Source organism: Erythrolamprus reginae, chromosome Z, assembly GCF_031021105.1.
Source record: "Erythrolamprus reginae isolate rEryReg1 chromosome Z, rEryReg1.hap1, whole genome shotgun sequence".
NCBI lineage: Eukaryota > Metazoa > Chordata > Lepidosauria > Squamata > Dipsadidae > Erythrolamprus > Erythrolamprus reginae.
Genome location: NC_091963.1, coordinates 85,104,199 through 85,125,878, shown reverse-complemented (window position 1 = coordinate 85,125,878; position 21,680 = coordinate 85,104,199). Strand labels below are relative to the sequence as shown.

Here is a 21,680-nt window from a genome sequence, read left to right as displayed (position 1 = left end):
TCAAATGTTTATTTATTATTTATTTATTTATTTATTAGACTTCTATGCTGCTCACTCCCAAAGGACTCAGAGCGGCTTACAACAGTGTAAATTACAAACAATAAAAAGAAGTCAAATATAACTCTAAACTATAAAACATTAATTAAAAGCCCTAATAAGCTAACCCATCAACATGCATACATAACTTTCATACAATATGACTATGATAGATGTTGAGCTATGGCCCTCAGGCTTCCTGACAAAGCCAGGTCTTTGTGGCCTTATGAAAAGCCAATAGGATGGGAGCAGTACAGACATTGGGGGGGAGTTGATTCCATAGAGCCGAGGTGGCAACAGAGAAGGCCCTCCCCTGCATTGCTTAGTTGACAGGACCTGGGGGAAACCAGTTCTGTGTGCTCTTATAGGTCGCAGGGAGGTATGTGGCAAGAAATGATATCATAAATAGACTGGTCCTGAGTCGTATAGGGCTTTATAGGTGATAACCATCACCTTGAATTGTGCCCGGAGACTAATAGGAAGCCAGTGCAGCTTGTGGAGCATAGGTGTTATATGGGTGTACTGAGGTACACCCATGACAGCTCGCATGGCTGCATTCTGGACAATCTGAGTCTCCAAAGGGTAGCCCCATGTAGAGCGCATTGCAATAATCAAGATGGGAGGTGATGAGGGCCTGAGCGACTGTGTGTAGAGCCTTCAGGTTCAGGTAAACCAGGTGAACCTGAGCAAAGTTCCCCCTGGCCACAGTTGAGAGGTGGTGATCAAGGTTCAGCTGTGGATCCAGGAGGATACCCAAGTTGCGGACCCTATCTAAGGGGGTCAATGTTTCTCCCCCCAGAACAATGGACAGACAGATTGAATAGTCCTTAGGAAGAAAGGCCCACAGCCACTCGGTGTTGTCTGGGTTGAGTTTGAGCCTGTTGGCCCCCATCCAGACCCTTACAGCTTCCAGGCACCGGCACATCACATCCACTGCTTCACTGAATTGGCATGGGTTGGAGATGTATAACTGGGTATCATCAGTGTACTGATGATACCTCATCCCATGCCATCAGATGATCTCACCCAGTGGCTTCATGTAGATATTTAATAGGGGGAGAGGACAGACCCCTGCAGCACCCTACAAAGGAGAGGCTAGGAGGTGGACCTCTGCCCCCCTACTAACACCAACTGCAAATGACTGGAGAGATAGGAGGAGAACCACTGTAGAACAGTGCCTCCCACTCCCAATCCCCCCAGCCATTGCAGAAAGATACCATGGTCAATGGTATCGAAGGATGTTGAGAGCTCAAGGAGCACCAGGATAGAGGAATGTTCCCTATCCCAGGTCCGCCAGAGATCATCCATCAGCACAATCAAAGCGGTTTCCATGCTATAACTGGTCCTGAAACCTGACTGAAATGTTAATTTATGTTAGAGCCAATGATTTTCTACATGTTTGAGATAAGCCTGCTATCTGACAGGGAGGCCCAGTGAGTCACTCCATTGCTTGTGCAAAATAGCCCCCTCTTGCAGAATTTCCAGGCTTTTTATGGTCAGATGCAGATGTTTGTAGAACCTGTCAGAGTTCAAATGGCTACCAGGCAATTAAAGAAATTGAAGCAGGGCCAAAGATCCCTTTCAGAATATATCAATGATTTTCACTGGTTTAGCCAAGAATTAACCTGGAATGAAGTTGCTGTGATGGAGGCATTCCAGGATGGATTGTCAGATCAAATGCTGGATGAATTGGCCCGCTTCAACATTCCTCCCACCATGGAAGAATTGGAGCAGCTTTTGCTTGAAAATCAATGCCAGATTCCAAACCAGAAACACTCATCATGTCACGCAGCCAACTCCTGTCACTTTGCCAGTTGTCCAAGTGCCTCCTGTCAACTTGCCAGTTCCAGCCCTGAGATGTTTTGTTCAGATGCCTCCTGTGTGTCCATTGTTCGGTCAGCTCCCACTTACCAGAGAGAAACCCATGGACCTGAGTGCAGCCAAATCCTGCTTGTCCAATGCAGAAAAGATCAGATGTCAGGCCAAGGGGTTGTGTTACTATTGTGGAGAGGCAAGCCTATTAGGGATGTGGCATGTCAGTCCCTGCTCGTGTTCCAGCCCCTGCTCCTGTTACTCACTTCCAGGCAACCATGTCAGGAAACAACCAGAGCCCAGCCTAGTGGAAACATTGGGTCAGGCAGGCACCAAATCAGACTCTATTTCTGTAGATGAATTTCTTGACAATCATAACTGGAGCCTTCCAGTGCATGCCTTGGTGGATTCTGGAGTGACCAGGAATTTCATGGATGAGGCATTTGCTCATCATTATGCTATTCCCTTGTGCCAGATGGTCAAGGTGATCAATGGATGTGTGTTGCTGATTGGACCAATCAAATTCATGATCCAGCCTGTGAGCCTGATCATCAGACAACATGAGGAAGCCACCCAGTTTTACGCAACCAAAGGCCTTAATTTCCCCTTGTTTCTTGGTTTGGCATGGCTGAGAACTTACAACCCTTGCATTGTGTGGTCCCATAACTTTGTGTCATTTCCTAGCCTGCAGTGTGTGGACCACATATGCCAAGTCTATGCAGCTCAGGTACTGGTGCAACTTGACATCTCTGCCAGCTGATCTCTTGGATTTTGCAGATGTGTTCAGTGAGAAAGAGGCAGACCAATTCCCCTGCACTGGCCAATTGATTGTGCCATTGACTTGCTTCCAAATGCCAAGCTTCTGGTGGGTGCATTTATTCAATGCCGGAACTTGAATTGGTCATGTTATGGGACTTTTTGGACAAAAACGTAGCCAGGGGTTTCATCGACCCTCATTGTCAACCTTGTTCGCTCCAGTCCTCTTTGTGAAAAAGAAAACTGGTGATTTGTACTTGTGCTGTGACTATCGTAAACTGAATGCCATTACAGTGTGCAACCAGTATCCTTTGCCTTTGATTCCTGAACTCATGGAAAGACTTCAATTGGTGACCATCTTCACCAAGGTGGATCTGCATGATGCCTACAACCTGGTATGCATCTGGGAGGGAGACCAGTGGAAGACAGCGTTCGGGACTTGGTATGGCCATTTTGAGTATATGGCCATGTCCTTTTAAACTCACAAATACTCTAGCTGTCTTCAAACACTTCATGAATGACGTTTTCTGGAAACTGTTGGATCAATTTGTCATAGTTTATCTTGATGACATCCTGATTTACTCCCCATCATGAACGAGACATCTCCAGCATTTCCGTCAAATCTTGCAATGTCTGGGAGAACATCACCTTTATGCCAAGTTGAAAAAATGTCAGTTTTATCAGAACACCATCAAGTTCTTGGGGCATCGTATTTCTCCAGAAAGCATTGCAATGGATCCTGGCAAGGTCAAGGCCTTGAAAATGTGGCAACCCCTTCATCAGGTGAAAGGCATACAGAGACTCTTGGGGATAGCAAATTATTACTGGACATTCATTATGGGGTTTGCCACTCTGACCGTGCCCGTCACTCATCTGCAAATAAAAGTCATGTTCCAGTGGGGCGATCCTGAACAGTGGGCATTCCTGACCCTAAAGAAGGCCTTCATGAAGAAACCAATCCTCAAGCATCCAGACCTGCTTTGTCCCTTTGTGGTGGTAAGCAGATGCATCAGACATTGCCATCAGAGCTGTGCTCCTCCAGACACATGAGGATGGTAGTCCTCTGTTTCTGTGTGCTTATGATTCCAGAAAGCATAATTTGTCTGAGTGCTATTACACTATTTGGGAGAAGGAGTTGTTGGCCATCAAGTCTGCCTTCAAGACCTGGAGGCATCACCTTGAGGGAGCTCACTACCTAGTGGAAGTTCAGACTGATCACAAAAACTTGGAGTTGCACCTTCAAAAGCTTACCAAACCCAGTCAACCACAGACCAGTAGATAGGAAGCTGAAGTCTTCAATGAAACACAGTAGCAGGGTTTCTTTCAGAAGTATATTTACTTATTATTTACACTACTATCTGTATTCTACCTCACTATACATAAGTCACACTACTATTATTACAACTATCTCAATTACATCTACTCACAGGAACCAACAGGGAGCAACACCAGGGAAATCAACAGGAAAGAATATCAACAGCAAGCAAGCAACAGCAGAGAAGAGCACACAAGCTCCTACATATTTATATATTTATCCCCCAATCAGGTTGCTGCATACTCAATTGACTAAGAATGACTCAGCATTCTCTTCATAGTCCTTCCTTCTGCATTGGGATATTACCTCAAGATATTGCTTAATCCTGACACCCCTTCTAATATTCCGATGCAGCAATATTTATTTATTTATTTGTTTGTTTGTTTGTTTGTTTGTTTGTTTGTTTATATGTATGCCGCCTCTCTCCAGAGACTCGGAGCGGCTCACAACAAAAAACATAGTACAAATCCAATAGTTAAAAAGCAATTTGAAACCCTTAATATAAAAACAGTCATACATCCCAGACAAAGACCATACATGAAGCGGAAATGGCCCGGGGGAATCAATTTCCCCATGCCTGATGGCAGAGGTGGATTTTAAGGAGTTTGCGAAAGGTGAGGGGGTTGGGGGCAGTCTTAATCTCTGGGGGGAGTTGATTCCAGAGGGTCAGGACCGCCACAGAGAAGGCTCTTTCCCTGGGTTCCGCCAGACAACATTGTTCCAGTTGCTGGGATTCGTGCAGTATAAAGCTGTCCCGGAGATATTCTGGTCCAGTTTTATAGGTCCCGGAGATATTCTGGTCCAGTTTTATAGGTCATAACCAACACTTGCTTACATTATTTGCATGCATTATTTGCTTTTACATTGATTCCTATGGGAAAAATTGCTTCTACTTACAAACCTTTCTACTTAAGAACCTGGTCACAGAACAAATTAAGTTCTTAAGTAGAGGTACCACTGTACAATCTTTGTCTTCTGACTTAATATCATCTTTCGTTTACTTGTTTGTACAACATCAATGCCTAACTAATGTCTTAAATATCCCAAGTCCGTTGTCACAAATGACTTGTTCAGATCACTAAGTATTGGCATGATTATCCAATCATCTTTTGCAGATACATAAATGTCATCAACCTCCACAATTATCATTATTTGATTCTGTCCAATACTTTTGTTGTATACACATGTGTTTGCTATACTACCTCTAAACCCCATTTTAATTAGTTTTTCATTTAAACATGTATTCCAGCTCCTAGAGGACTGCTTTAAGCCATAGAGAGCTTTTTTTAACTTATGTACTTTAGTACTATCTTTAAGTTCAAAACCAGGTGCTTGTTTTAGATAAACATCTTCTTTCAAACTGGAATTCAGATAAGCACATTCAAAATCAAAATGTCTTATCCTGAATCCTTTTTGCATTGCTAACACTAGCATAATTCTCATAGATTCTGCTTTAGCAGTGGGTGAATACTTTTGGATAAATCCCTTCCCTACAAGCCTTGCTTTGTACTTCATACTTCCATCAGGCATTGACTTCAATCTATACAGCCATTTAGAGCCAATTACTTTTCTATCCTTAGGTACATCAACAATATCAAATGCATCTTATTTCTGCAATACCTCATATTCATCCTTCATGGCTTGTTTCCATCTCTGAATTTCTTCTGGTGACCTCTTTAACATTTCATCATAACTTTGTGGCTCACCTAAAACACTACACATATAAATACCCTGTGAATAGCCATATCTATCTGGAGGCTTCCCAATTTTAGTCCTTTCGGACCTCCTGAGAAACACTCTTTCTTCACTAACATCCGGTTATTCCTCAGGCTCTGATACTTGTTCTTCTTCAACTTCACGTTTCACACTTTCTATCTGTGGCCTAACTTTAACCTCACTTTGACTTAACTCAGTTGTTTTATTCTCTAAAAAATATCTCAGTATTTGAATGAATCTTCTCCCAATCTCGTTGTTTCTCAAAATTTGCACCTTACCATATGAAGTAGAAAACCTGTATCTTTTGGAGTGTTTGTCATACCTCACAAATCTAAACTTTTTCTACTTTGGCTGTCCCTTTAACCTCTGTTCTTCTGGAATCAATACATAAGCAAAGGAACCAAAAATTCTAAGGTGTTGCAAATTGGGATTTTTCTTATACAAGTTGTAATATGGAGTCTGGTTTATACTTGAACTCCATGTCCTATTAACTAGATAGGTAGCAGTATATATGGCCTCAGCCCAAAAATGAAATAGTAAATTTGCATCTGTCAATAATGCGTCTCTAAAAATATTTCTTCCTTTCTATCTTCCTTTCTACAATCCCATTCTCAGCAGGAGAATAAGGATTAGTCATTCTATGTACCATCCCTTTTAATCCAAGCCATCTTTTGAACTGTAAACCAATAAACTCTCCACCTTTGTCTGTCTGTAATTTACCAACATTAAAATCAAACTGTCTCTCAATCTTGTTAGCCCATTCCTTGAATTTTACAAATAATTCACTTTTATACTTTAACAATATACAAAATATATATCTTGTAAAATCATCCACTAGAACAAAAACATATTTAGCACCTTCTTGACTGGATTTGTATGGTCCAGATAAATCTCCATGAACCAACTCAAAAGGTCTTTTTGTAATATGTGTGCTAACCTTTGGAATAGGAAATCTTTTTACTTTTACTTTACTGCAAACCGAGCAATCCAGAAATCTGCTAGAGCTTTTAACCTTTAAACCAGTGTTTCCAAACCTTTTTTGAGCCGCGACACATTATTCACATTTACAAAATCCTGGGGAACATTGAGCGGGGGGGGGGGGGGAGGCTAAAAAAGTTTGGACAAAAAACCCTCTCTTCCTCCCTTTCACCCTATTTCTCTCTCCCTCCCACTTTCTTTCACCCCCTCTCTCCCTCCCTTTTTCTTTCCCCCCTCTCTCCATCCCTCTTTCTTTCTTCCTTCCTTCCTCTCTTTTTTGCTCTTTCTCTCTCCCTCCTTCCCTCCCTCTTTCTCTCTTTCTTGCTTTCTCTCTTTCTCTTGCATTCTCTCTCTCTCTCTTGCTCTCTCTTTTATTCTCTCTTTCTCTCTCCCTTGCTTTCTCTCTTTCTCTCTCTCTTGCTTTCCTTCCCTCTTTCTCTTTCTCTCTTGCTTTCTCTCTCTCTCTTTCTTTCTTTCTCTCTCTCTCTTTCTCTTTCTTTCTTTCTCTTTCTTTCTTTCTCTCCTGCCTTCTCACACACACACACTCTTTCTCTCTCTCTCTCTTCCTTGCTTTCTCTCTCCCTCTTCATTTCTCTCTTGCTTTTACTTCTCTCTCTTTCTCTCTTGCTTTCTCTCCTCCTTTTTCTCTCTCCCTCTTTCTCTCTCGTGCACCACACCAGCAACAGAGAGAGAAAGAGAGAGAGAGCGGAGAGAGAGTGGAGGGCGGCTTGCTGGTCCGCGACCCCTTGGATCAGTAGCCCCGCATGGCCCCAGCATGGACTCCACCGTCGCCTTCGCCTCCGCCTAAGAGGCAGCAGCCACATTCACCCCTTTGCCCTCCCAGGTGTCCATGGTGCTCAGCGCCCGGCCACGCACCGCCTCCACCTCCCGGTACCCGGCCTGACTGCTACCTGCAGGAACGGGTGGTGGGGCGCCACGAAGGGCGCCGCTTGAAAGCCACCACGGCGCCGTTGTTGTCATCACGGCGCAAAGCCACACAGTCCCAGATCGCTTGCTTCTCCGGCCAGCAAGCCGGCTGCCTGGGAAAGCAGCGCGCTTTTAAAACACGCGTTTTTCAAATGCGCCGCTTTCCTAAGCAGCAGACTTTGCTGGCCAGAGAAGGGAGCGATTCAGGACTGTGTGGCTTTGCGCCACTTCAAAAATTTCTGCGGGGGGGTTCCTAATGGCTGTGCGGGCACCCGCCCACGCAGCTTAGAAGCAACAGTGGCCGGTGCCCTCCCACCGGGCCCCAAAAGTTCACGCCGTCACCGCTAGGGAAGCTCCAGCCAGGCCGGGCTTGCAGCACACCTGACCATGTCCCGTGGCACACTAGTGTGCCGCGGCACACTGGTTGGGAAACACTGCTTTAAACAACAATTCTCAGTTGCCTTTTTTACAGCACCAAAATTAGCATGACCTAACACACTTTGAAGATAGTGTATACAATTGTCATGTAATGGTTGATTTACAATGCATGTAGCATTGCCTTTTATAGTCTTATCTTTCATTACATATAATTTGTTTTCTAATTCACCTTCAACACATACCACATTGTCTTTCAATATAGAACACTTCTTTTCATAAAAGTGAATTACATATCGCTTAGCAGTCAGCTTCCCCACACTTAACAAACAAAATTTTAGTGTAGGCACAGAAATAGAAATATAGAAACATAGAAGATTGACAGCAGAAAAAGACCTCACGGTCCATCTAGTCTGCCCTTATGCTATTTCCTTTTTTTATCTTAGGATGGATATATGTTTATCCTAGGCATGTTTAAATTCAGTTACTGTGGATTTACCAACCACATCTGCTGGAAGTTTGTTCCAAGGATCTACTACTCTTTCAGTAAAATAATATTTTCTCATGTTGCTTTTGATCTTTCCCCCAACTAACTTCAGATTGTGTCCCCTTGTTCTTGTGTTCACTTTCCTATTCAAAACACTTCCCTCCTGAACCTTATTTAACCCTTTAACATATTTAAATGTTTCAATCATGCCCCCCTTTTCCTTCTGTCCTCCAGACTATACAGATTGAGTTCATTAAGTCTTTCCTGATACATTTTATGCTTAAGACCGTCCACCATTCTTCTAGCCTGTCTTTAGACCCGTTCAATTTTGTCAATATCTTTTTGTAGGTGAGGTCTCCAGAACTGAACACAGTATTCCAAATGTGGTCTCACCAGCACTCTATATAGCGGTATCACAATCTCCCTCTTCCTGCTTGTTATACCTCTAGCTATGTAGCCAAGCATCCTACTTGCTTTTCCTACCACCCGACCACACTGCTCACCCATTTTGAGACTGTCAGAAATCACTACCCCTAAATCCTTCTCTTCTGAAGTTTTTGCTAACACAGAACTGCCAATACAATACTCAGATTGAGGATTCCTTTTCCCCAAGTGCATTATTTTACATTTGGAAACATTAAACTGCAGTTTCCATTGTTTTGACCATTTATCTAGTAAAGCTAAATCATTTACCATATTACAGATGCCTCCAGGAGTATCAACCCTCATGCACACGTTAGAGTCATCGGCAAATAGGCAAATCTTCCCCTATGTCACTCACAAACATATTAAAAAGAATAGGACCCAGAACAGACCTTTGTGGCACACCGCTTGTAACCTGTCTCTGCTCAGAATACTCCCCATTTACAACAACTCTCTGATGTCTATACTTCAACCAGCTGCAAATCCACTGAACTATCCAGGGATTGAGTCCAATCTTCACTAATTTATCTATCAGGCAATATCCATGGCACCACCTTCATCCAACACCTTTGTGATATAGTCAAATAAATCAATGAGATTAGTCTGACATGATTTGCCTTCAGTAAAGCCATGCTGATTTGGGTCCAATAAGTTATTGTTTTTTAGGTGCTGATTTATCCTCTTTTTGAGTAGAGTCTCCATCATTTTAACTACAACTGATGTCAAGCTAACTGGCCTGTAGTTACCAGTTTTCTTCTCTACTGCCCGTCTTGTGGATAGGCACAACACTGGCCATTCTCCAATCCTCAGGAACATCTCCTGTTAACAGGGATTGGTTAAACAAATCAGTCAGGGTAGCAATGACAAATCTGAGTTCTTTAAGAACTCTGGGGTGGATGCCATCTGGACCCATTACCTTATTTATCTAATAACATTATCTAGTGTTTTTTTAAAACAGGAGATATACTCTGATCTTGATAACTGTACTTTTTATTCTGTACCATCAGCTAATTTAATGTGGCTTATTTCTGAAGTCTTTAAATCCTGTAAAAAGACTTTATTGTTGATGATATGCTCGGAGCATGCTGAATCCCGAATCCACTTCACTTTTTCTTGAAGACCTTTGCTCGACACCAACATTGCTGAAGGTTCTTTCTTGGCTGCTTCAATACGCCCCTTCTTAGTGTTAAACTGTTATTATTTTTGCTGAAGCAATTTTTGGCTATATGTCCATTTCTACCAGAATTAAAGCATTTTATTACAGCAACATGCACATTTCTTTTTCTAACAGCCCCTTCGTGACTCTCGTCCATAAACTGTTTTTGTTTAGCACAATCCATTAACTTTGAAGTAACAAAATCCAAATTCAATGAACTTTCAGGTGCGCTTTGTATACTCAACACAAGTTATCCCCAGGTTTTATCTAAAGATGATAGTAATATATAAGCTTTGTGATCCTCCAGAAAATTTAACCCATGGGACTCCAACTCAGCAAATAACATTTTCATTTTAGTTAAATGGACATTAATATCTTCTCCTGGCTGTAGCTTCAAATTAGATAACTGTTGCATTAAAATGACCTTAGCACCAGCTGTTTCCCTCTGATATAACTCTTTGAACATTTGCCAAACATCAAAGGAACTAGTTCACTTTTAATGTTAACAAGCTGGCTGTCCTCCACAGCCAAAACTATGGTTGCATTTGATCTTTGAACCAACTGATGCTTTTCTTCATCATCTTCATCAGGTGGAGACACTATCACATCCCAAAGTCCTTCTCTAATCAACAAACATTTTCATGCTCCATGAATGATAGACTCATTTAATCTGGTGAACGGCAAACTTGCTGCTGAGAAAGCCACTCTGACACAGCAAAATAGCCCCTTCCTACTTAGAAACTGTCCACTTTAACCAATTCTTCTGCAATACACCAAGCTCTGTCTTCTACAGAAACCTGGCTTGCCAAACTTTAGCTCCTACTTGTATTCAACTCCTACCAGCACTGGTCACCAATCCTGGCTTCCACCAATCCTGGTCTTCTTTCTCCTTCTCCAGCATAGGAACTCTGTAAAACTGGAACACAGGAACTCTGTAACTTTAGTCTGGGCTAGCCTGGGTAATCTTGGTCTAAACTTGGCTTCTCTGGTCTGGACTTTTCTGGAGTGGGCTTAATCTGGGCTTAATCTTGGCTACTCTGGGCCCATAACCTGTCAGAGTTGCACCTCTGAAAGCTTACCAAACCCAGCCAGCTACAGATCAGTAGATATGAAGCTGAAGTCTTCAATGAAACACAGTAGTAGGGTTTCTTGCAAAAATATATTTACTTCTTATTTACACTACTATCTGTACTCTACCTTACTATACATAAGTCACACTAGTATATCACTACTACTATTACAACTATCTCAATTACACCTACTCACAGGAACCAACAGAGAACAACAATAACAACAACAGGGAAATCAACAGGAAGAAAATCAACAGCAAGCAAGCAACAGCAGAGAACGAGCACACAAGCTCCTACATATTTATATATTTATTCCCCAATCAGGTTGCTGCATACTCAATTGACTAAGAATGACTCAGCTTTCTTTTCATAGTCCTTCCTTCTGCATTTGGATATTACCTCAGGATATTGCTTAATCCTGACAAACCGCAAGAAAACTTAATCAGCATCAGATCTGTTGTTCCTTCTTCTTTGCCAGATTCAACTTTAGATTTACCTACACCCCACGTTGACACAACCCAAGCGCAGATACCCTATCCTGCAAACCGGTATACTCCTACACAATGTTCCCTCTAATTTTTTTTCAGTTTGGGCGGAAAAGTATAGTGTCTGAGCGACATGGGCAGCATAGAAAAATAAATAAATAAATAAATAAATAAATAAATAAGAAAAAAATTCCCTTCTTTTTTTATTAAAAGAAATTAATAATAAAACAAAACCAAAATCTATTACTATTATTATCTTCTCTTTTTCCATCCCTGTCTCCTCCCCCCTTGTGTGTGTGTGTGTGTGTGAACTCTTCAACCATTTCCAATTAGAGGTGAGCTATTGGAAATAGTTCAAGAGTTCAATCATACACACACACACACACACACACACACACACACACACAAACGGCTGGTTTTTTTTTTCTCTGTTATTATTTGGGTGCTTTTTACCATATGCTTTAAATCAAGAGTCATTTCTCTCTCCCTCTCTTGCTCTCTCTCTCTCTTTCTCTCTCTCTCTCTGTTGCTTTCTTTCTCTCACTCTTTCTTTCTATCTCTATTGCTTTCTTTCTCTTCTCTCTCTTGCTATCTCTCTCTCCCCTTTCATCTCTCTCTCTCTTTCTCTCTTGTTTTCTTCCTCTTCTTTCTCTTGCTAGCTCTCCCCCCTTTCTCTCTCTCTCTCAGCAGCGGCATTGGGCAGTAGCCGTGGGCGGCGGCAGAGTGATCAGTTGTGAGGCGGAGCTCCGGAACGGAGGCACCGACGGCGAGGCGGCTGTGAGAGCGCTTTCTCTGAGTGCTTCAGGAACACCTGCCCTGCCTCTACTGCAGCCCCCTTGCTGGAAGTCCAGGACGAAAGTGCTCCCAGAGAAGGGGCTGCGAGAGGGATGGGGCGGGCATTCCCGAAGCCTGTGGAGAAAGCCCTATCTCGCAGCCCCCTGGCTGGCAGTGCTTTCATCCCAAGGAGAAGCCACAGCCGCCACCGCCGCAAGAGGGGGAGAGAGAAAGAAAGAGAAGTCACGCCCCAAGGCAGGAGGCGGTGGAGGAGGAGAGGGGGTGGATCGGGTGGGCGGGGGGCATGGCCGAGAAGCCAGGGGCGCGTTTGGCCAGAGACACCGTGGGGAGGCAGGGGCAGCCATGGCTCCTTTTCCTCCTACTGCCGCACCTCCCTGCGGGCTGGCAGGGGGATGGGGAGTGCGCACCCATGGAAAAGGGCATGCACGGGGGTATTTGGGGGTGCGCGCCTGCTCACGGGCGCAGCTTACGGGGAACGGTGCTCCTACACCAAGGAGCCACTGCCGCTTTGGACCATTCTGCCTATTGAGTTGATTGCAGCTGTGCATTATCTGGTAGATCTACAAGGACAGATTCTGGAAGTACAACAGGAGGATGACTTTGGGGAGCAATGGAAGTGAGAGATTGGCCCTGACTCTCCTTGGACTTTTTCTGAAAATCTGCTCTGCTTCGGAGACTTATTGTATGTTCCAGCAGGCCCCTTCCATGGCTTGGTCATGAACCAATGACATGACAACCCTGTGGCAGGGCATTTTGGTCTCTTCAAGACCCTCCACCTAGTTTCTGGGATGTTTTGGTGGTGTAGACTCCAGCATGATGTCCAGTCCTATGTGACCTTTTGTGTTTGTTGCCGTCAAGCCAAGATGGCCATGAGAGTATCTTCTGGACTGTTACAGCCTTTGCCGATGCCAGAGAGACCTTGGGGAGGAATTTCCATGGGTTTCCTGACAAACATGCCTCCTTCCGCCAGTTTCATGACCTTGCTCATAGTGGTGAACATGCTGACGAAGATGGCATATTTCATTCCCTGTCAAGGAATGCTGACTTCTTGTGTTACTGCTTGTATGTCCATTCTACATATCTTTCAGCTACATGTTCTGCCTGATAGAGTGGTGTCGGATAGAGGAGCTCAGTTCACTGCTACATTTTGGGAAGAACTCATGTCAGCTCTCAAGGTCCAAGTCTGTCTAGCATCCACGCATCACCTGGAGACTGATAGAGGTACAGAGAAAGTGATCAGCATCCTGGAGCAGTACCTGCATTGTTTTGTCAACAACTAGCAGATGAATTGGTCAGAATACCTTGCTGTGGCTGAATTCACTTTTAACAACTCCCAACACACTTCCACTCAGGCCACTCCGTTCTTTGCCAACTACAGCTACCATCCCAGATTCTTTCTGCTCATGCTATAATAATAATAATGTATTAGATTTGTATGCCACCCCTCTCCAAAGATTCAAGGTGGCTCACAGCAACAGTAAACAATGTATAACAAATCCAATAATTTAAACTATGACTAAAAATCCTATATCATTAAAAAAACAACCATACTTCCAATCATAACCATACATAAATCATACTAGCCTAGGGATACATCAGTTACCCCATGCTTGGTGACATAGATGAGTTTTCAAACTCTTGTGGAAGGCCAGGAGGGTGGGGGCAGTTTGAATCTCTGAGGGGGAGTTGATTCCAGAGGGCTGGGGCCACCACAAAGAAGGCTATTCCCCTGGGTCCCACCAGATGACATTGTTTAGTCAACAGGACCTAGAGAAGGCCAGCTCTGTGGGACCTAATCGGCCCCAATAAATTTGAAGAAATCTTTCTTTAACACTCTCCACAAACAAATAAAGAAATTCATTTGGACAAAGAAAAAGGCCAGAATAAAACTGAAAAACCTTCAAGATCATAGATCCAAGGGCGGACTTGGACTTCCGGATTTCTACATTTACTACCAAGCCACAATTCTAACAATGATAAAAAATTGGATCACTCTCAAAAATACAAGACTCCTAACCCTAGAAGGTTTCGATCTTCTTGCTGGGTGGCACGCTTTTTTAACAACAGATTACCACAAAATACCTAAATACTTCAAAAATCACTATTTACGTAAAACTTTAATAACAATTTGGTTTACTATTAAGAAAAATTACTATACTTCAATACCAAAATGGACATCTCCCAACGAATTACTAATTTTTCCCAACCTTTTCTCCCACACCAAAATTTTGAGATACCAACAATTACTTGATAAATCAGATGCTCTCATATCCCAACAACAATTGAACGATCAAGGAATTAACATAGATTGGCTTAAATTAAATTAAATTAAATTAAAATACGAACAACACAAAAAACAATTTGGATTCCAAAATGACAATGTGATAGATACGATTCTTTTCGCCCCCCCCAAAAAAATGATTTCGAAATTATATAATTACTTACTAACACAAGAAAATTGTGAAGAACAAGTGAAAGGCTGCATGATAGCCTGGGCTCAGAATTTTGGGTATACGATCAACTTAATCGAATGGGAGAAAACCTGGACACTAAACTACAAAATGACAACAGCGATGTCTTACAAAGAGAATCAAATAAAAATGTTTTATCGATGGCATTTGCCCCCAGCAAGAATATCCAAAATGTTCCCCAACTTTTCACCTACCTGCTGGAAATGTAAAATAAAACCGGGAACATATTACCACTCATGGTGGACATGCCCACTTGCGGAAAAATATTGGACAACCATCCAAAACTTAATTGACCAAGTCATGTCAATTAAATTGCCACTTAAACCCGAGCTTTACCTTCTAGGTATATTTAGGCAAAACCTTACTAAACCACAAAAATATCTCATTCTACAAATTATAACAGCAGCTAAAATATCGTACGCCCTCTTTTGGAAACGAGACCAAATACCTTCTTTATTCGTAATAATCACAAAAATCATAGTGTGTGCTGAAATGTCAAAAACAGCAATGGAAACACAAAACAAAAAAGATTCAGAATATTATGAAATATGGGAAAATTGGTATAAATGGGTTTCTCAAAAAAAATATCAAAATCACTTATTGTAAAACCACTATCTTATCTTATCTTATTAAACCACCAAACATACACTCAAATCAACTTCAAATCAATTAAAAAATTGAGCACCAAAAACCAATTAAATTTGCAATAAAATTCATACCATATCTCTTTTTATCTGTCTTTCAACCAACTCAACACACATTATAACACTAACAACTTCCATCAATACAACTAACACATATAACTTACCATACTATTTATATACTCCCCATACTACTTCCAGACAAAAGTCGTCCCTGAAAACGTCTGCGCTAAACGCAGATTTTTTTCCTCCCTTTTCTTCTCCTTTTCCTTCTCTTTTTTCCCCTCTCTCTTCCATCTATTTTCTTCCCCTATCTCTCTTTTTATCCCTTCAACTTAGAAATATTTCTAATAACTCGTTATTAGCTAATACATATCAAAAGAAGCACAACATTTACTATTATAACTTTAGAGAACTTTTCATTTTCTTTATTTACTCCCTATTTATTGTTTGTCTATAATGTTTAAGAAATATAATATTTCCGTCAAAAAGTTGATTTAATGTATACTTACAACGATTAAGAAATATAGTATTCCTTCCAAGAAATATATGTATTATAATCTATATGTATCACAATGTATACCCATATGCTTCATCTTAATTGTTTGACTTTGTACCCCTTCCCTCTTCTCCCCTCCGCCCTCCCCCGGATTCCCTTTCTCTCCTCTCTTTCCCTTTTTTCCTTTTTCTTTTTCATTATATTTATAAATAAAGTATTTTTTTTTAAAGAAGTTTATTAGAGGTCTGGCAACAAATAAAGAGACACCATTATTAGGCAATATCAAAATGGATATCACCAACTGAGGCAATAATCTATCCAAATCTATTACATCCAGAAAAAATTATGACGTATGAACAGATAACTGATGAAAATTATGAGTTACTATCCTAATAGAAAATGATTAAATCTGGATTGGTTTCAGGAGTTACAAATCAAAATTTAAAGAAGATAAAAATAAATTTAGCTTTCAAAAAAAAATAATCTAGACAAAATTATTCTAGGCCCAGAAACAAAAATGTTAGATTATGACACAATAGAGGAGGAAGTGAAGGAAACAATGATAGCTTGGGCCCCAAATTTTGGATATTCAATATATTTAAATGAAAGGGAAAAATATGGAGTATTAACTATAAATTAACATTGGCAAACTCTTACAAAGAAAACCAGTACAAAATGTTTTATCGGTGGCATTTGCCACCAGCATGACTTTCCAAAATGTTTCCTAGTAGGTCACCTATATGTTGGAAATGCAAAAAAAACCAACCCCACCCCAGGAACATATTATCATATGTGGTGGACTTGTATATATGCAAAAATTTGGCAAATAATTAGAAAATACATAGAACAAATAATCCCTCACACAATCCATCTAAAACCAGAATTATTTTTATTTGGTATTAACAGACAACATATTTTTAAAAATAAGATAAATGCTTAATTCTTCATTTAATAATGGCATAAAGAATGATATATGCCCAAATGTGGAAGAAAATTTGGCAAACAATTCCTACAACTTTAAATTTTATAGTTAAAATTTTGGAATGTGCAGAAATTACAAAATTGACTATGGAACTTAATGGCAAAGATGATTTCTATACAGCCCAAGAAAGATGGTATAAATGGCTCAAAGAGAGGAAATATTTAAGTAACACAAAATAAAATTAACATTAAATTCATAACTCACAAAGGCAAACAGAAATTGAATTAAATTAAAAAAATTATTAATTATACACTATTAAAATTACAAACCCGATTTAGAGAGATAGAACATAACCATTACAGTAGTAACAAAAGTCAATAGATAGATTACATATGTTCATATTGAAGAAAAGCAATAATGCATAATCATAAAGGATCACTTGGGAAAATATATACAATGATAAAATATGCGTTAAGATAAAGAAAGGTATAGATAGTTTAGTTTTGCTTTATAGTTGTTTTAATAAGGTTAATTTTTTTATTATTTTAATTTTTTAAAATACTTTGAAGTATGTAATAAATAAAATCTAGACTTAACAATTGGGAGGGGGGCAATATAGCCTGCCTGATAAATCATTGAAGTATATATGAAATTAATCTGTTAATGGAAAAAAACATGTACTAATTTATATACTTGACACAAATTATAGCCTGGTGTATAATTAATATAATATAAATATAATTACTTTAATACTAATATAATGCTAATATCTGTATATACTGTACTAATATTCATTTAATTTTCTTTGATTTTCTTCTGTACTTACTATTGCTTTTTCTTTTTTAAAAGTGGAAAATTAATAAAAATATTTTAAAAACAAAAGAAATTTATAGCTATACACAACTTCCTCCCAGAGACAAAAATATAAATTTCACATGGCTTCAAATTAAAGTTTCAGTTTCTCAATCCTTGGGTGAGAATGTAAAAATATTTACTGACTAACTGAAAATTTTAACAGATTTATTGAATGTTTTGTGCCCATATAAAGCTCCTACTCTGTCAAACAAGGCACATTCATGTAACATATCCATGTCAGACAAAATGGATATGTTGCCTATATGGGACCTCCCTAAATAATGAATATGAGCAAGTTATTATTTTTAAATAAATTTGTTCCAATTCATTTAGATATTATTCACATTTTACTATTGCTACAAATTAATTGAATGAAGTGGCAGTGGACTAGAAATCTGTCCATGCAAGCATAGTGTAGCTGTGTGATTTGAAGTTGTCCAAGGGTTGGCATTCTGAGGATAGAGACTTTGCAGAAATGTACAACTTGTTCACTAGCATTCTTTAAATTTAACTTTTATTTTTACTTTCTCCTAAAATAAACCCTATATATCTACTTATTGATTAATCTCTATTAAAATTGCATGCTTTGGAACTTCTGTGATTATTTCTAAAAATGTAGAATTTCTGGTAACATTCTTATGAACTCAAGGCAATGGTTTCTGAACATAAAAAGTCTTATTCTCAGTATAATTTGTTCTGTAACTAATAGTGTGGTAATAATGACTATTACTTTAGTAAACTGGCTTCAGTGAGAACAACTTTTCTTTAAGACTGATCTGGAAAATAAGACATGTGACTCTCCCAATATTTACAGGAAACTCTTGCGCTTATTCAGCCTACCAAGCCTAGAGATGCCCTCCCTCTGCAATCCTATGGTTAAGCAGTTTGTTTCTCTGAGCCTTTTTGGCTAAAAGGACCCTTTCCTTGTGACAGGTTATAAATACCTGATCTGAACTTGCTGCTGTTCTTATGCCAGAGATCCTGCTAGATAATTTGAAGTCCCCAGCTAAACAGGACTTATCAGAATGGGAGAGATGTATTTCACAGATAAAAATGACTTCCTCCCACTGCAGATAACATCAGCAGCCTCATTATCCGAGCTGAAAAAGCCACACAACTGAGTGCACGCTCTCATATCTCCACATTCAGCTAGAACCATATTTCTTTCCTCCCCTGTACAGCACAGAAAGCTGATTTTTTTCCTTTCTGTTTGTTTCTTTCCTCAAGTTCAGTGATAATCATCGGCAAATTTCTCCACTGCTGATGGTGTTACTTGGTATTAGGATGCATCAATTTAGCACACTTAACAGATACTAAGGAGGGGAGAGGAATTTTGTTTCACAGGAGTTTTATACAAGCAAACAACTCCTATTGCAATTTTAAAGTCACCTGGGTAGCAATAGGACTAATAAACTTAAACTCACATTCTTGGAACTGGGAAGATATGTAGAATTGCACTGCTGTCCCCACTAAATTAAATACATTTCTACAGATACAGACTGGATTGTGCAATAATAAGATAACTGCTTGACATATACTTACCATAACATATTTAAGAAGTTCTCCCCAATGTTTATAGTTTCAGTGGAATTCTGCTCAACTTAGTTAACTTACATTAAAATGATTCAGCCTTAATCTCTGTCCACTGTACATGTTTGTTTTCTTTGCTTATCTTTTCTTTATTATTCCCCATTTTTAAGTCCCTCCTTATGATCAGAATTTGTATGATCTATTCCTTTGTGCTATGAATTGCCTTGGGGAATTAAAATGCTTCAAATAATTTATTTTTGAGACTATGCATCAATTTGTATTCTCAAGCATTTGTTTCCATCTATTGATTTAATCATTAGCAAAATTAAAGCAAATAGCAACATGGCCCATGAGAAGATGGAGGGGCCCTCCACCAGGATTATCTTTCTCAGCATCAAGCTTGGGTGGGGCAGACTTGAAGGCCCCTAAGGGAGAAGTTGGAGAAGCTATGCCTTATGGTGGAAGGGGCCCTGCAGGTCAGGAGGATGACATTGAAGCAGGTGCAGGAATTGGTGGGCTTACTCAACTTCACCTGCAGGATGGTGGCCCCAGGTAGGGTATTCGTTAGGTGACTGTATGTGGCGATGAGAGGGTTGTCCATGCCTCAGCACAGGACACGTTTGGCCACAGGGGTCAAGAATGACCTGAGGACTGGGCTGGCCTTCCTGGCTGCTACAACAGTGTGTCATTTTGGTGACAGAACTGCTTACTGGAGGTGGAGCTCCAGATGAAATCTGACGTGGCGGGCACCAGTGGATTCGGAGTGGTGCTGGGGAATCAGTGGTGCTACTCGCAGTGACCAATCAGGTGGTTGCAGGTGGATATAAGCAGGGACCTCATATCCATGGAGTTTTTTCTGATAGTTGTAGTGGTAGAGCTTTGGGATTCCCAATTTGCAAACAAGACAGTCCATTTCTGCTGTGATAACTAGGCAGTCATTCATGTAATTAACAATTCCATAGCACCTGTGGAGGCTTGGAAAGCTGAGGTAGACAGGGTACTGGATATGTCAATGGCAGCAAGTACCAGGATGGCATACCAGCGGGCAGGTAGGGAGTTATGGGTTTTTGGCTGATAGAGGGGATACAAGCAGTGCTGGCCCATTCCAGTGGACCACCTGCATGAATTTTGCATGGTCAATAGGTGGGATGGTTTATTGGCCTGCATCATAAGAGATAAGCTGGTGGGTTTGGCGTTTATTGCCAAGTCCCAGGGATTTCGGAAGACGACTTCGGATTTCAGGGTCAGGAGGATCCTGGAGGGTTGGACCAGGGAGACAGGGCAGGCAGACAGGGATGGCAGAAGGCCTATGTTCATCCAGCAGTTCAGATGGGTCAGCGGCCAATGAAGTGACCTTTGCCACTTGGCCTGCTTCACGGTATGGCATTGACGCTTTTCTTTGGACCTTCCAGGTGCTACCAGCATCCAAGGGTGACGGCTCATTGCAGGTTTTTGGGGTCAGGGACCTTGAGCTGTGCAAGGAAACAGTACTCCTTCACCTCAGATGGTGAAAAACAGGCCAGCAGGGGAAAGAGGCGGTGGCCAACCTAGCAAGAGCACCCGATTTGAGGGTGTGCCTGGTATCTGCCTTGATGGCATACCTGGCACTGAGATGGGAGAACCTGGGTTATTTGTTTTGCCAGAGGGATGATCCCCCCTGACGCGGTATCAGTTCTGGGCAGTGGCCAGCAGGACCCTCAACTGAGCAGGGTTAGACCAGCGGGCACACAGTCATTCAGGATCGAAGCAGCAACCATTGTGGCGGCGGTGGGTCTCAACTCTGAGCAGATACAAACCATGAACAGATGGAGATACGGAGCCTTTAAGATGTACATTCGCACATAGGGATCAACCATAGCCATGGTTAACACTGCTTTGTTTCCTTTCTAGATGGTCTTGAGGGGGAGAAACCCGGGGTCTTGATCTGCGGCCACATCATGGTGTTCTGGGCTAAAAAGAGAGCTGCAGAGTGAGCATTTTGGGATGCAGCTGAAGTTGAACTGGTGGGCCAGGATGCAGTGGCTTGGATAGCATGGCCTGAAATGGGATGGGCTCCTCCTATTGTTGTTTGACAACAGGGCTGACAGGATTGCACCAAAATGGCTGATGTTACACCTTGGGGGCAATGTCCTTGGTGCAATGAAAGGTGTCACCTTGCTATGGAGGGCGATGGAGGACCTATGGGCCATAAAGGTGCTATGGCCAGACATACTGCTGGTGTGGTCTAACATAATCCCACAGAGGGAGTGGAGATACACCAGTAACTTGAAAGGAGTAAACAAGGCTAGGAAGAGGGTGAACAAAGCAGTGGGAAAATGGTTTCAGAGCCTGGGAGTGATGTCACCCCAACATTCAGCTATTCCAGGACGGTTTGTATAGGGTTGATGGGGTCCACTTAACTGACAAGGGCAATGATATTTTCCTGGCAGAT

General features: G+C 41.2%; 1 protein-coding gene across 12 annotated transcripts in view; it reads right to left on the bottom strand.

Annotated features, from left to right (window-relative positions):
- IKZF1 (IKAROS family zinc finger 1) overlaps window positions 1–21,680 on the bottom strand; it is a 133,703-nt gene that overhangs the window by 48,753 nt on the left and 63,270 nt on the right. The gene's annotated exons all lie outside the window — the stretch shown is intronic.